The 14,405-nt window shown below is 37.9% G+C and overlaps 1 pseudogene; it reads left to right on the top strand.

Moving 5' to 3' along the window:
* The first annotated feature begins 704 nt into the window (after positions 1 to 704).
* On the top strand, positions 705 to 1,843 carry LOC118717782 (annotated as a pseudogene).
* The last annotated feature ends 12,562 nt before the right edge of the window (positions 1,844 to 14,405 follow it).

The raw sequence follows: 14,405 nt of genomic DNA, 5'->3' as shown, positions 1-14,405 counted from the left end.
AGTATCCAGAAAGGAACTCAGCCTTGACAACCCCTTGAATGTAACCCAATGAGACCCACCATGGACTTCTGCTTTATCATGTACTAACTTTGAATTCTTGAGCATGCCACCTAATCTACATGAACTTAGTTCTTAACTACAGAAGATAAAAAAAATAACATCTGTTTTTATATGGTAAATTTAAAGTAAAGCTTACATAAAATCTACACTAATAAAAGGGAAAGATGATAATTGACTGTACCTCTGCTATGCCCACAGCCAATTAGGAGTGATATGCAAACAAACCCCACAAAGATGGCAGGTAAATTTGCATATGCAGGCAACAGGCAGAGCCTGATGTTGCTCACAGGATTCAGGCAAAGATCGGGACCAAGTGGGCCCCACAGACAGCACCTGACATCGCCTGCAGGGTCAGGCCATGATAGAGCACTAGGGCAGATAGCACTGCCAGCACCTGATGTCACCTGGAAGGTCCAGGCATTGATTGGGACCAGGCCCAGCAGGCAGAGCCTGACACTGCCCATTGGGTCCTGGTGACGATCAGGGACAGGGCAGGCAGCACCTTCAGTGCCTGATGTCACCCTCGGGTTCCAGACAGCAATCAGGGACCTTGGTAGGTGGATGTGACCAGGGTCTCTGGGATCACTGTCTGCCCCTGGGCCACCTGTGGACACTGTTGGAGAAGGCCCGGGCTGAACATTTTAATGGAAAGGGGATGCCTGTGCCCTGCCCCACCGTGCCAGGTCCCTGGCGAGAAGAGGGAAGTGGTATGGCACTGGGGCTCTGAACTGGCTGGGAGCAACCTGCAGGCAGGCTACCAGGAAAAGGTGCTAAACCATGAGGATGCAGAAGGTGGCTGATGAAGGCGTGCAAAATTGCTGATGAGGCAGCTCTTGCCAGTGCTGAGCTGGAAAAGTGCATCCACAGCCTTGACAAAATCACCTTTCTGAAGAGGGTGCACAAAGAAGAGATTGCCGAGCTGCAGGTGCAGATCCAGTATGCTCCGATCCCCATGGAGATGGAAGTGTTCTCCAAGTCCAACCTCTCCGCTATGCTCAAGGACATCAGTGTCCAGTGGGAGAAGCTGGCTGTCAAGAACATGCAGAATGCGGAAGAATGGTACAAATGCTGCTTCACCATGCTGACTGAGAGTGCTGCCAAGAACACCTAAGCAGTGCGCACTGCCAATGATGAACTATCTGAGAGCCGCTAACTGCCCAAGGCCAAGATCCTGGAGATAGAAGCAATCCGGTGAATGAACAAAGTTCTAAGTCAACAGCTGCAAGAGCTGGAGGATAAGCAGAACTCCAACATTAGTGCTGTGCAGGACACACTCAACAAATTAGAAAATGAGTTGAGAACTATAAAGAGTGAAAGGCACGATATTTAAAAGAATTACAGGACCTCATCAATGTTAAGATGGCTTTGGACATTGATATTGTAGCTTACAGGAAACTCTTGAAAGGTGAGGAGACCCGGCTCAGTTTCACCAGCGTGGGAAGCATAGCCAGCGGCTACTCCCAGAGTTCCCAGGTCTTTGGTTGATCTTCCTTCAGTGGTTTACAGACCCGCTCCTACTTAATGTCTGCTCACTTCTTTCCTTCTTAATACACTAGCCTCATCCAAGATCAAAGTGGAAGAGACCATTGAGGCTGCAAAAGCCATGGAAGCTAAGGACGAAGCCCCTTCTGAAGGAGAAGCTGAAGAAGAGGAGGAGAAGGAAAAGGCTGAGGAAGAATTTGAGGACACAAAAGAGGAAGAAAGAGGTGAAGGTGAAGGAGAAGATGCCCAAGAAGCTGATGATGAGAAGAAAGATGAAGGTGCTGGGGAGGAGCAAGCAACAAAGAAAAGATTGAGCTCCCCCCCCCTTTTTAAATTATTTCAAAAATAATCCTCCTGAAACCAAGTCAACCCCATCAGCAACCAAGCAGTTGAGTTCCCAATATTATATGAATTAAGACGTCAATATATCGATATATAACGTTCTGAGGTGACTCAGGTTGGACACTAAATGTGTTGTGACTTTTCTCCTAATGCAGAGCATCTGTTTGCTTGCACAGTGGTTTCCTGGCTTGCTGCCAGCCTGTGTATGGTCCACATTTATAAGTTCAGGATTTATGACAATGTGAATAATTCAGATGTTTACAATAAAAACACATGAATACATGAATTCACTAATGTTAATGTTAAACTTCATGGAAAAAAAAAACAGTCCTTTGAATATTTGGTGGTTAGAAATTAAAGACCTCGCCGAAACCGGTTTGGCTCAGTGGTAGAGCGTCAGTCTGCGGACTGAAGAGTCCTGATTCCGGTCAAGAGCATGTACATTGGTTGGGGGAACATCCCCGCTAGGGTGTGTGCAAGAGGCAGCTGTTTCTCTCTCATCGATGTTTCTAGCTCTCTATCTCTCTCCCTTTCTCTCTGTGAAAAATCAATAAAATATATTTTTTAAAAAAGAAATTAAAGACCCCAAATCATGTGCAATAAACAGTAAATAAAGTTACACTGAATGACAAAAAAAAAAATACATTAGGGGCCAGGAAACATTCAAAGAACTGGGGAACCATTCCAAAATCAGGAAAGGAAGTCACAGTGTGTATATTATTGCTACAAATACAGTATTTCTTGCTACTTACAACATATACAATGTAATGTATTAGATGCCTTCCTATAGCATGAAGTACGTATTCTCATAGAGTAATAATGGTAGATATGTTATAATTATGGTGGTATGTCATATCCTATCTATATTAATAAAAGTGTAATGTGCTAATTAAACCATGAGACTTTCCAGATGACCTTTTGGACAAAGCCATGGTGGTGAGGCCGAGACAGAGGGGGTGGGGGTGATCAGGCCAGGAGAGGAGGGCAGTTGGGGGTGATCAGGCTGGCAGGGGTTAGAGTTGAGGGCAAATAGGCCAGTAGGCAGAATGGTTAAGGGGGATCAAGCAGACAGGCAGGTGAGTGGTTAGGAGCCAGTAGTCCCAGATTGTGAAGGGGTTGTGCGACTGCCAGTTTAGACCAGATCCCACAGGGGTCCCAGATTGGAGAGGATGCAGGGCAGGCTGAAGGACACCCCCCCATGCATGAATTCTATGCACCGGACCACTAGTAGTACTATAAAAGATCCTGAGAACCCAAGGACAGAGAATTAATGTTATAACTAGAATTAAGGTAATATTTAGATCTCTCTACACTAGGATAAATAGTAGGTAGGTAGGTAGGTAGGTAGGTAGGTAGGTAGGTAGGTAGATAGATAGATAGATAGATATAGATATATGGACATATAGATATAGATATAATAGGTGTATATACACATATGTCTAAAAGAGTTTTCATTCATAATTTTAGTCACAATAAATCACAAAAATTAAAAGGTATCTATATCCTATTTTATTTTATTACAAGATTTAAAAATAATACTTAACCACCTTAAATTGTTTAATAATTTTACTGATGAACAAATTTTAGTTATACAGTGACAATACAAAATGAAATACAACATTCATAGTCTTATTTACTCAATTTCAGTGGTCGGCAAACTCACTAATCAACAGAGCCAAATATCATCAGTACAATGATTCAAATTTCTTTTGAGAGCCAACTTTTTTAAACTAAAACTATATAGGTAGGTGCATTGTTATTAACTTAATTAAGGTACTCCTTCAATCACAATTTACGTGCCCGCCTGCATGTGGTATTGTGTGAAAGAGCCACACTCAAGGGGCCAAAGAGCCACATGTGGTTCGCCAGCTGTGGTTTGCCGACCACTGCTCTAGTTCAATAAAATCCCTTTGTTTTATTTAAAAATACATGTTATATTTTATTTTTTATTAATTTATTTGGGTGACATTGATTTACAAGATTATATTGGTTTCAAGCATATTTTCCTATGATACTTTATTTGCGTATTGCATTGTGTGCCCACCACCCAAAGTCAAATCTTCTTCTGTCACCATGAATTTCTTCCCATTTGCCCTTTACTATTCCTCATCCCTGGTAACCAAATAGTATAAATTAAATGGAAAATTGATTAATGACATTTTTGATATAAGAAAGGTTAGAAAATATAACAGGTTTGACAAGGTATAGAGAATTGAGCATTATAATAATTGCTAGGGGTAGCTAAAATTGATAGAGGTTTTTCTGGAAAAACCATTAAAAATGTGTGTGTCTATATTATCTTTGACCAAGCAACTCTACTCCTAAATAACCAAAGTGAAATACTTAATACTGACCAGAATTTAGTAAAAATGTATAGCAACTAGGTAGTACCTGTAGCTGTCATATAATATATATATATACACATAAGCAATATAAATCATTAAAAGTAGGAATATAACATCACTGCAAGTTGTCAACAAATACACGTGGGAAATCAGCCTAAAAAAGAATTAAGTTAAGAATAATGTTATTTTTGCAAATATAGATATGTGTGTATAGAAAATTCCAGAAAGACCTAATACCAAATATTTATAGTATAGACCTGTAGAAAGTGGAATTATGCTTAATTTCATTTTTTTGCTTATCTTTATTTTCTATTTATTCTATAATAAGCCTGTGTTGCTTGTATAATTTGAAAATGCATTATATTTAAAAATTGAGGGTATTTTCTTATTAAAGCAACCCTGGTCACTGTAGGACCCATGTGTAGTGTTGCTAAATCAACCAAAATTTGATGTGAGCTTTGAAATCTTTCTGGCTTTTGTCTTTTAGTGGTTATCTTTGTTTGACTGATTATTTGTTTTGGTTTAGTCTTTTGTTGTTATGTTTTTTCCTCTTCCTTGGTTTTCTGGATCTGGCAACAAAGACAAGAGGAATAAATGACTTGTCAATATTCTTTTTCATGCCTCTCTAGCTGGCCTGTTCACACCTAAACCTGCGGTGTTTATCTACTCAGTGGACCCAAAGAAACCCTATCAGGAAAAGACAGCATACAGAAAGGGTACAGATGATTCAGAGAATGGAAATCTTTATCATCTGTCAGTAGCCTGACAATTTAGAGAGCCAGGTAGCCTTCAGGTTAAGATAGGAATTCAAGCTGTGAGTTTCCTATGTGTTTCTCACTCTTTTTGAATGAATGGAACAAAGGCTGAGACTTAACATCCCCTCCCCTGAATCTTGCTTTATATTATAATTTTAACCTTGTTCACTGCATCTGCTATTCCCTGTGACTGAGTCAAAGCTGGAGCAAACTGTGGATTCATACTGCATAAATTCATCGGCTCCAAACGTATGTAGCTATTCTGGAACATTCTTCAGGGTTGTCTTTTGTTATGACCTGCTGTAAAACCTGATGGTGTGTGTACTATAAACAAAGAAAGGTCTAGCTAACAAATGGGTCTCTAGTCATTTTAAAAAACCCATTACTACTTGAAGATATTTTACTTGTGTGTTGGAGCATGCATTTTATTTATAAGTTTCTTTATTGTTATTTTTAGGGTTTTAAATTTATTTTCTTCTCAAATGTCACAGAATGCCTCACCACCCATCTGCTCAAGAGGCATAATTTTATATCTGACAGTCTTTTTTGACACCTCCCTGGAGTGGGAGGAATGAACACATCTTCATTCAGTTGGGAACTCAGATTTTGGCTTTCTTCTTTACCCTGTAGAAATGAGCCTTTTGAGCAGGGGTCCATATTACATAAGTTTTTGCATAATGGGTGAGGAAACAATGACTCTTTTTAAGAGAATAACGCTGTTGACATATTTAACCTCTCAGGCCACTAATATGAATTGGTATGTTGTCATTTCAGCCAACAACAGGCTAATTCAATCCAAATATATAGGCAACTTTTACACATCAGACTTTCCTATGTACGTGCTGCTTCACACTTGATATTTAATAAGTTCTAAAATAAATAATAATATTTATGAATATAACATTATAAGACAATAAACTAAACGTTATGAGAATAAACCATCATTGGTTCTAGTTTATCTTTAGAGGACAATACAAAAATTTCCCTCTTGCAGACATTGTGCTATTAAGGATCTTCATTTCATTTACTTTTTTTTAAATCTTCCCTTGAGGACATTTTTTTAGTTGGTTTTTAGAGAAAGGGAAAGACAGAGAGAAATATCCATGTGCAAGAAATACATTGATTGGTTGCCTCCTGCATGAGCCCTGACCAGGGCCTGGGCCGGGGAGGAACCTGCAACCCATATCCAAGCTCTTGACCAGTATCAAGTCCAGGACATTTTGGTCCAGAGACTGACGTTCTACCCACTAAACCAAAGCAGCTAGAGCATCTCATTTACTTTTTTTTTTTTCCTGTTTATTTGCTTTTATTATTTTTTCTTATTATTTTATTTTATTTTATTGTTTAAGGTATTACAAAGAGTAGTCATATGCAGCCTTTTTTTCTCCCCATTTACCTCCTCCCAGCCCTTACTTTTTAAACAATTGTGATACTTGAGATGTGTCAGCCATTTTTACTTTTTAAACAATTTTCATTATGACACGTGAGATGTGTTAGCCACTTAAAAGATCACTTTGGGACAGCCTGATGTATCTCATGATAAGCAGAGTCCATTCAGTATGGCTTTTGGTCACCTCTCACAAGGTGATAAGTTTGAGTGGCATTTTAGCATCAGTAAATCAGAAATTTTGAGACTGAGTGTAATTTAAAAAATAGCTATTTTTGTAAGACTGAACAGATTTCAATTCTGGTAGCAAAGGGTCAGATTAACAAATTAGATATTTGTAAAAAAAAAAATAAGTGGTATTTTAAGAGTGTACAAAAATAAAATAAATAAGACAGAGGCAGCTATATGGGTGAAAAATTACTATGGGACTTAAAAGTATTACAGTGATTCAAGAATGCAACTTATCCTAAAACCCTAAACATTAGATCAATCTGCGCCTTTTTAAGGTATCTATAATGTGATAAGCAGCAAAGACTGGAGAATAAGCCCTGAGCCCTGGCACAACCCATCGGTCCAGTTTATTAATTAGAAAAACATAAATATGTGAAAATGTAAGAATTATATAGAGTTAAAGATTATAAACCTGTGATAGAGGAAGAAGTTGCTAACGATTGTCTTATCAGTAAAGACTTAATACTACTTTGATGGAATCATTATAGAAATTTATGGAAAAAAAACTATGATTTCATGTATTTCTACAAGACAACTAGGTCTTCCCACATAATGACCTCTTACATGGTGATCTCTCAATCTAAATAGCTTCTGTCCCAGCCAGAAACCTTGCAACACAAGGGTATGCAATGATGGTTGCTGGGTGGAGAATGATGACAGCAGACAGGAAGCAACAATTTATTGAGCACCTATTATGTCAGTCACTCACAGAGATCTAGAATGTGGTAGCGTAGCACCTGTTGGCCCCACTGCATCCTGCTTTCCTTGATGAAGTACAGTTGTGATAGAAGAATGAAACATAGAATCTGTTTAGATATTAAGAATAATTTTTTAAAAGAGTAACATATGACCATAAATAGAGTGAAGGTAACCTGCTTTTCTTGATGAAGTACAGTTGTGATAGAAGAATGAAACATAGAATCTGTTTAGATATTAAGAATAATTTTTTAAAAGAGTAACATATGACCATAAATAGAGTGAAGGTAATATTTTCAGTGTCAGTTTTGTTTTTGTATTTTACCAAATTTGGGATTTAAACTGGGAGAGTGGGCAGGCTTACAATGGAGCATTCAAACAGATGTATTCATTGGGTGGTTAAAATGTTGGTATGTGTGTATGGAAGTAAATGTTGCATGCATTAAAATAGTTCTTTTTACTGATAGAAACCTAAAAAAATAGTTTTAGAATTATCTGTTTTGATGGCAAGATTTTAAAAAATATATAGATATATATATTTTATTGAGTTTTTACAGAAAGGAAGAGAGAGGGATAGAAAGCTAGAAACATCGATGAGAGAGAAACATCCATCAGCTGCCTCTTGCACACCCCCTACTGGGGATGTGCCCACAACCAAGGTATATGCCCTTGACAGGAATCTAACCTGGGACCTTTCAGTCCGCAGGCTGATGCTTTAGCCACTGAGCCAAACCGGTTCCAGCATGATGGCAAGATTTTTATAACAAACTTTTGTCTTCTTGAACAACCATGATACTTGAATTCCAAAATTATTCCTCATGTTCTCATCTCTGTGTGGGCAATGAGGTAAAAGAATTTGCAATAGTTTTATAAATGTAGTTTGATATCAAGGACATAGTAATCTTTTTATAACACCATCTGAATGAGTCAGAATTCAGTCCAGATGAAAACTAGTTATTTTGAACATAAAGACATTTACTACTGGGAAGTAGAATCTCAAACAAATTACTGATAGGACTGGTAGGCTAGGGTCTGTCTGAGATTCACAGAAGGTCACCACATAGAAAATCCATGCCTGGCTGGTATGGTTCAATGGTTGAGAGTCAACCTATGAACCAAGAGGTCATGGTTAGATTTCTAATCAGGGCACATGCCTGGGTTGAAAGCTTGATCCCCAGTGTGGGGCGTGCGAAAGGCAATTGAACAATGCTTCTCTCTCATCATTGATGCTTCTATCTCTCTCTCCCTCTCCCTCCTGCTCTGAAAATTTTTTTAAAAAATATCTTAACAGCCCTAACCGGTTTGGCTCAGTGGATAGAGTGTCAGTCTGTGGACTTAAGGGTCCAAGGTTTGATTCTGGTCAAGGGCATGTACCTTGTTTGTGGGCACATCCCCAGTGGGAAGTGTGCAGGAGGCAGCTGACTGATGTTTCTCTCCCATCTATGTTTCTAACTCTCTATTCCTCTCCCTTCCTGTCTGTAAAAAATATCTTAACAAAAAAAAGGAAGGAATGAAGGAAGAAAGGGAGAAAGGGAGGAAGGGAGGAAGGGAGGAAGGGAAGAAGGGAGGGTGGGAGGGAGGGAGGGAGGGAGGGAGGGAGGGAGGAAGGGAGGAAAAATTCATAAAACTGGCCAAGCAAAAGAAATGCCAATTCTGCCACAATCCAGAATCTTGAAACCTGGGGTAGCTGTTGACTAAGCTGCTTGAGTCCTGTTCTGGGAGTAGGGAGCTGCTGTCAAGTCTGCCTGCCCCAGAGCCCTGTAAGGATTGCTTGATGTGCAACAGTGAAATGGATGTTTCAAGAATTATTGCCCATCTCCCGACTTAATTATAGATTCAGCACGCAGGCAAGCGTATCCAAATGATGGGTCCTAAATTACATCTGAAACTCCAGGTAAAATGGAGTCTGGGAAATGTAATATTTTGTTGTCCAGCCTCTTCAATAAAGGAGGGCACTCTTGAAGGAGTTTGGAACAGATGGTGAATAACACAATTTAGCATAGACACCATAATAGACAAGTGTAATACACCAGAGAATTTGTCTAATGCGTGTTCCTGAAGTAGAAGGGAGAAATTGGTGGGTAATTGGCAACCAGTTTCAGGGAGTTAATTGTTGAGGAAAGCAATGATGGCTGAGCTTTGAGCAGCCTTGGAAACCATTAGCATAATGAGAAAGACGCAGATATCAGGAAATGTTATGAAACCTGTAGTGTAAACTTGGAGCCTTCATCTCCATCTTTTCCAACATTCCTTTAGCGAATTGACATAGTGCCAGCAATAAAGCTGCCTTAAACCAAGACGAGGCCTTTCTGGACCGTAGTCTTTTGTGTGAGAAAAGAAGGTGAAGAACTCCATTAAAGAGATTGAATGCATTGATCCTAGAACCACAATTATGATGTTTATTTCAACTGATCTTTTCAAATCGAATTGCCCGCTGTATGTTCTGGATGCACTTGGAAAATGATCATTCCATATGATAAATTCATACTGCAAAACCCTAGTAATGTGCCAAATGAGCTTTTATGTGACACAGTAACTTTTAAAGCTTGCCAAAACTTTGAAATGTTGTAAAAGGTGTCGCTAGATTTCAACATGTGCTAATTGGGTTTGCCTACCCAGATGGCATAGAAGAAGAAAGGGGCGGGGGAGAGGGGAGGTAAAAAAAAAAAAAAAAAAAAAAGTTCCAGCTTGCAGTTTCTAATCAAGAAAAGTATGGCACTAACCCACAGAACAAATAATTTAACGTCCTTTTTTTTGTTTTTCTGGTGGGTATAATAGGATGATTTTATTTTTATTTATCATGTTTTAAGGAATTTGTGTGTAATGATACTATTTAGGAAAAATAGAATCTCAACAACATAAAATAAATAAGTGAGGTACTATAAGACTCTGCACAGTTTTCAGAATCTGTAAATTAAAGTGAACCATCTATATTTTACAATTATATGAATGGGTCTGATGAAGCTGTGTAAATAGAGTTGCTTCTATGTGAGAAAATTGGTAGGATTTCTTGTTTCTCTATATGTTTCCTATCAATTATTATACCAATAATCACATCTTCTTTTTTATTTTTTATTTTAGGGGTTAAGTTGACACAATGCTAAAATCTACTAATCTAAATATATCTACTTTGTCACATGTAAGTGACTAAGAAATTAGCTATCTGAACAGACCCTGCATTGTCTGTTTTCAAGGGCTGGGCTTCTTGATGTTCTTACCAACCCAGTATTGTCTGTTTCATAATTTTGTGTGAATATTTTACATATTGTCATTATCTTAACAGAATTTATAGCATCCAGATGTTTAAAAATGCTTTTCTGCCAAACCAGTGACCAAACCAATCACACTACTTCTATTTCACTGGTTCTTCTTTGTGATATTACCTGACATTTATTCTGTTTAGAAGGCCTAGCCATCTGATCAGAAATTAACAACTAAGAAATTCGACATTCTTGGGAATAAAGTAAATGACTGATTTCAAAAACAAATCCAACACTTTGTTGAAGCTGGTGGCTTTTAGGGTCAAATTTTAGTTCTGAAAATTAAGGAAAAGTTATGTAAAATTGTCATTTGGGTGGGACAAGATTGAGACAAAACAAAAACAAAAAGGAATACCAGACGCTGACTCCCAGCATCCTCTTTGTGAAAGAAATGAGGCACTGCAGGAAGCCAGGAGGCAGGTTGCTTTCTTTTTTAATTTTTATTGAAATTACTGAGGTGACATTGGTTGATAAAGTTACATAGATTTAAAGTGTACAATTATATGTTACATAATACATGTATTGTATTGTGTGTTCACCATTCAAGTCAAGTCTCTTTCCATTATCTTTATCTGCCCTTTACCCTCTTCTACCTCTCCTCACCTGCCCTTTTTTCCTCTTGTAATGACCATACTGTTGTCTGTCTACAAGTTGTTGTTGTTTTGCTTAATCCCTTTAACTTTTTTACCTTCTCCCCTCCCCCCCACCAGCGCCTTCCCCTCTGACAGCTGTCAGTCTGTTTTTGGTATCTATAAATGTGTTTCTTATTTTGTTTGTTCGCCACTGCAATGCTCTGTGACTTGAAAAGCCAAGAATTAGAAATTTGCTGTAGAATAAATTTTATATCCCCCCCTCCCAAACTGCTATGTTGAGACCCTAATTCTCAAAATGATGGCATGTAAAGAAAGGGGTCTCTGGGAACTAAGCAGTTTTATGGAGACAGAGGGTGGAGCCCTCACGGTGAGATTAGTGTCCTTATAGGAAGAGGAGGAGACACCAGAGCTTTCTCTCTCTACTTTCCACCATGAGAAGATGCAAGGTGGATGTAGCCACCTGGTTAATGTGGCTCCATGGTTGACCATCCACCTATAAATCAGGAGGAGGTCACGGTTTGATTCCTGGTCAGGGCACATGCCCGGGCTACAGGCTAGATCCGTAGGGGGGCACATGCAGGAGACAGACAATCAATGCTTCTTTCTCATCGTTAATATTTCTGTCTCTCCTTCTCTTTCCTCTTTGAAATCAATAAAAATATGTATATGTTTTTTTATATTTTTATATTTATTTTATATATTTTTATATTTTATTTATATTTTATATATATATATATATATGTATATATATATATATATATATATAATTTTTTAAGTGAAAGTAGCCATCATCAAACCATTAAGAAGATTCTATCTATAGATATTGGATTTGCCAGAAACCTATTCTTGGACTTTTTGTCTACCAGAACTATGGAAAATAGTTGTTTAAGTCACCTCGCCTACAGCCATTTTGTTATAACAAACTGAACTAAGACAAGGTCATATCATGCCCTGGTACAGGAAGGATTTTTGTCCATGTGGATTTAAATTTGAAATAGCAGTTGTGTGCAAGGGCTTTGAGCAGATGTTGTACCAGAGCCAAGGCCTCCTAGTGTTTTGCTCATTGTGGTGGGCTGAATAGTGCCTCCCCACCCCATACTCCATAAAAAAGATATGTTCAAGTCCTAAGCCTCAGCACCTGGGAATGTAACCTTATTTGGAAATAGGGTCTATGCTGATGTAATTAATATGAGGTCATATTGGACTAGATTGGGCTCTAAGTCCAGTGACTGGTGTTTTATAAGGGAAAGGAGAGAGAGATTAGTATACAGAGACATAGAGGGTACAGACAAAGAGAGAAAGATGGAGGCAGGGATTGGAGTGGTGGGGCCACAAGTCAAGAGATGCCTGGGGCCACTAGAACTGGAACAAACAAGAAAGATATCTCTTCTCTGGAGCCTTTGATAGATCATTGCCCTGCTGACACCTTGATTTCAAACTTTTAGCCTCCAGACCTGAGACAGAATATGTTTATATTGTTTGAGCCACCCAGTTTGCAGGGACTTGTTACAGTGGCTCGTGGGAAACTAATATACATGGTCTGAAATCAACTGGTTTATTTTGATATCCTCCTTATTATCTGTCTCTCCTCAGGGGCATGTATTCCACAGGAAAGCAAAGGTTTGTCTTCTTCACCACTGTTTTTCCAGTGACTGCAAAGATATTGCCTGCAACACAGTAGGTATTTAATAAATAAGGAATAAATAAATCTATAATAATAAAAGTTTAATATGATAATTAGACTAGACAGCTGAACAATCTTCCAGATGTCCTTCCCAACATCCTTCCAGACAAAGCTGTGGCAATGGGGGCCAAGGCAGAGGTGGTTATGGGTGATCAGGCAGGCAGGCAGGCAGGCCAGTGGTTAGGAGCCAGTGGACCCAGATTGCGAGAGGATGCAGGCCAGACTGAGGGCTCTCCTCCACCCCCGGCATGAATTTTACTAGATGGGGTCTCTAGTAAATAAATAATAAATGAGTGAACGAATCTAATAAAAAAGAAAATTATATAATATTGATACTTCATTACAAATGACCAATGACTACATTGAAATTGTTTCTACTTAAGTAATAATCAAAGTCCTTCAATTTAATAAAAAATGAGATGAAATCTTTAATCTACTAAATACATTAAGTGTTTAGAAGACTTCTTAATAGCCACTGTTAGCAGTAATAGAAACATAAACAATTTATCTTACTGGTGGTAGGCATTAAACTGGTAGACATTTTAGGGAAACAAGTTAATAATACATATTCTTTGATTACTTCCATTAATTTATTCTTAGGAAAACATTTTTTTCAATAAGTATATTTCTGCTGAGATTTTCATAATAGTTTAAAAACTTGAAACATAATAATAAATTATTGATTAAATAAATATTGATACAGTATGCATTTTATATTCACATGTGTTACTCTGTACAAAATATTTTGACAACAAAGATATTTTCTCTTAGTTTGTTGTTAAGTGGGGAAAAAAAAGTAGGCTATAAACAAGAAATATACTACTGTCCCAATTTTGTAAAGTTATAAATATATTTGCATTTTTATATATGTTTAAAGACTGGGTATCTTAATAATTATCCCTAGGCTGGGCTTTGGAATTCAAGCAATTTTTATTTTTTATGGCTTTTTTATATCTTCCTACATTTTCTACAAGGAACAGTTATTAGATTTGTAGTAAAAAATAATTATAAAATGAGAAGAATGGAAGAAATCCTTTTTTCATGGCTCAGCTATAACATTTCCTTGAATAATGAGTAATATTGTGCCTTTTATAAGTAATAGGCATGAATTTTTCTGTCAATAATACATTGAAATCTAAAGACTATATATGTGGTGATGTAACACAAAAATAATTAGCTAATTTACAAGTCAGTATTTATATACACTACTCTTGGGAAGCCAAGTAATGTGTTACCTTAGTCTATACCTTGATTATACTATAGTTTGTAAAAAACCAGGGGAATGGGTGGAAGCAGGATAGAGGGGGCCAATGGGGAAAAATAGACATCTATAGTACTTTCAACAATAAAGGTAAATTAAAAATAATAAGTTAAATGTCTGTGAAAATGATTCTTTTGTCACCCTCAGTGGTCAAAAGAAACCATGGGCTCAGGAAGAGTCTGGTGTGGGTGCAGTTGACTGTGTGGGAGAATGGCCTTTGCCGGGTGCTGGCTCTGCATTCTTGGTTATTTGCTTAACTTCTATGGGCCCTATTCTTATTTTTAAAACAGCATAACAATATCACCAGAA

This window comes from Pipistrellus kuhlii, unplaced genomic scaffold, assembly GCF_014108245.1.
Source record: "Pipistrellus kuhlii isolate mPipKuh1 unplaced genomic scaffold, mPipKuh1.p scaffold_m20_p_13, whole genome shotgun sequence".
Lineage (NCBI taxonomy): Eukaryota > Metazoa > Chordata > Mammalia > Chiroptera > Vespertilionidae > Pipistrellus > Pipistrellus kuhlii.
The sequence above is the reverse complement of the archived record's forward strand: the minus strand, read 5'-3'. Positions and strand labels throughout refer to the sequence as shown.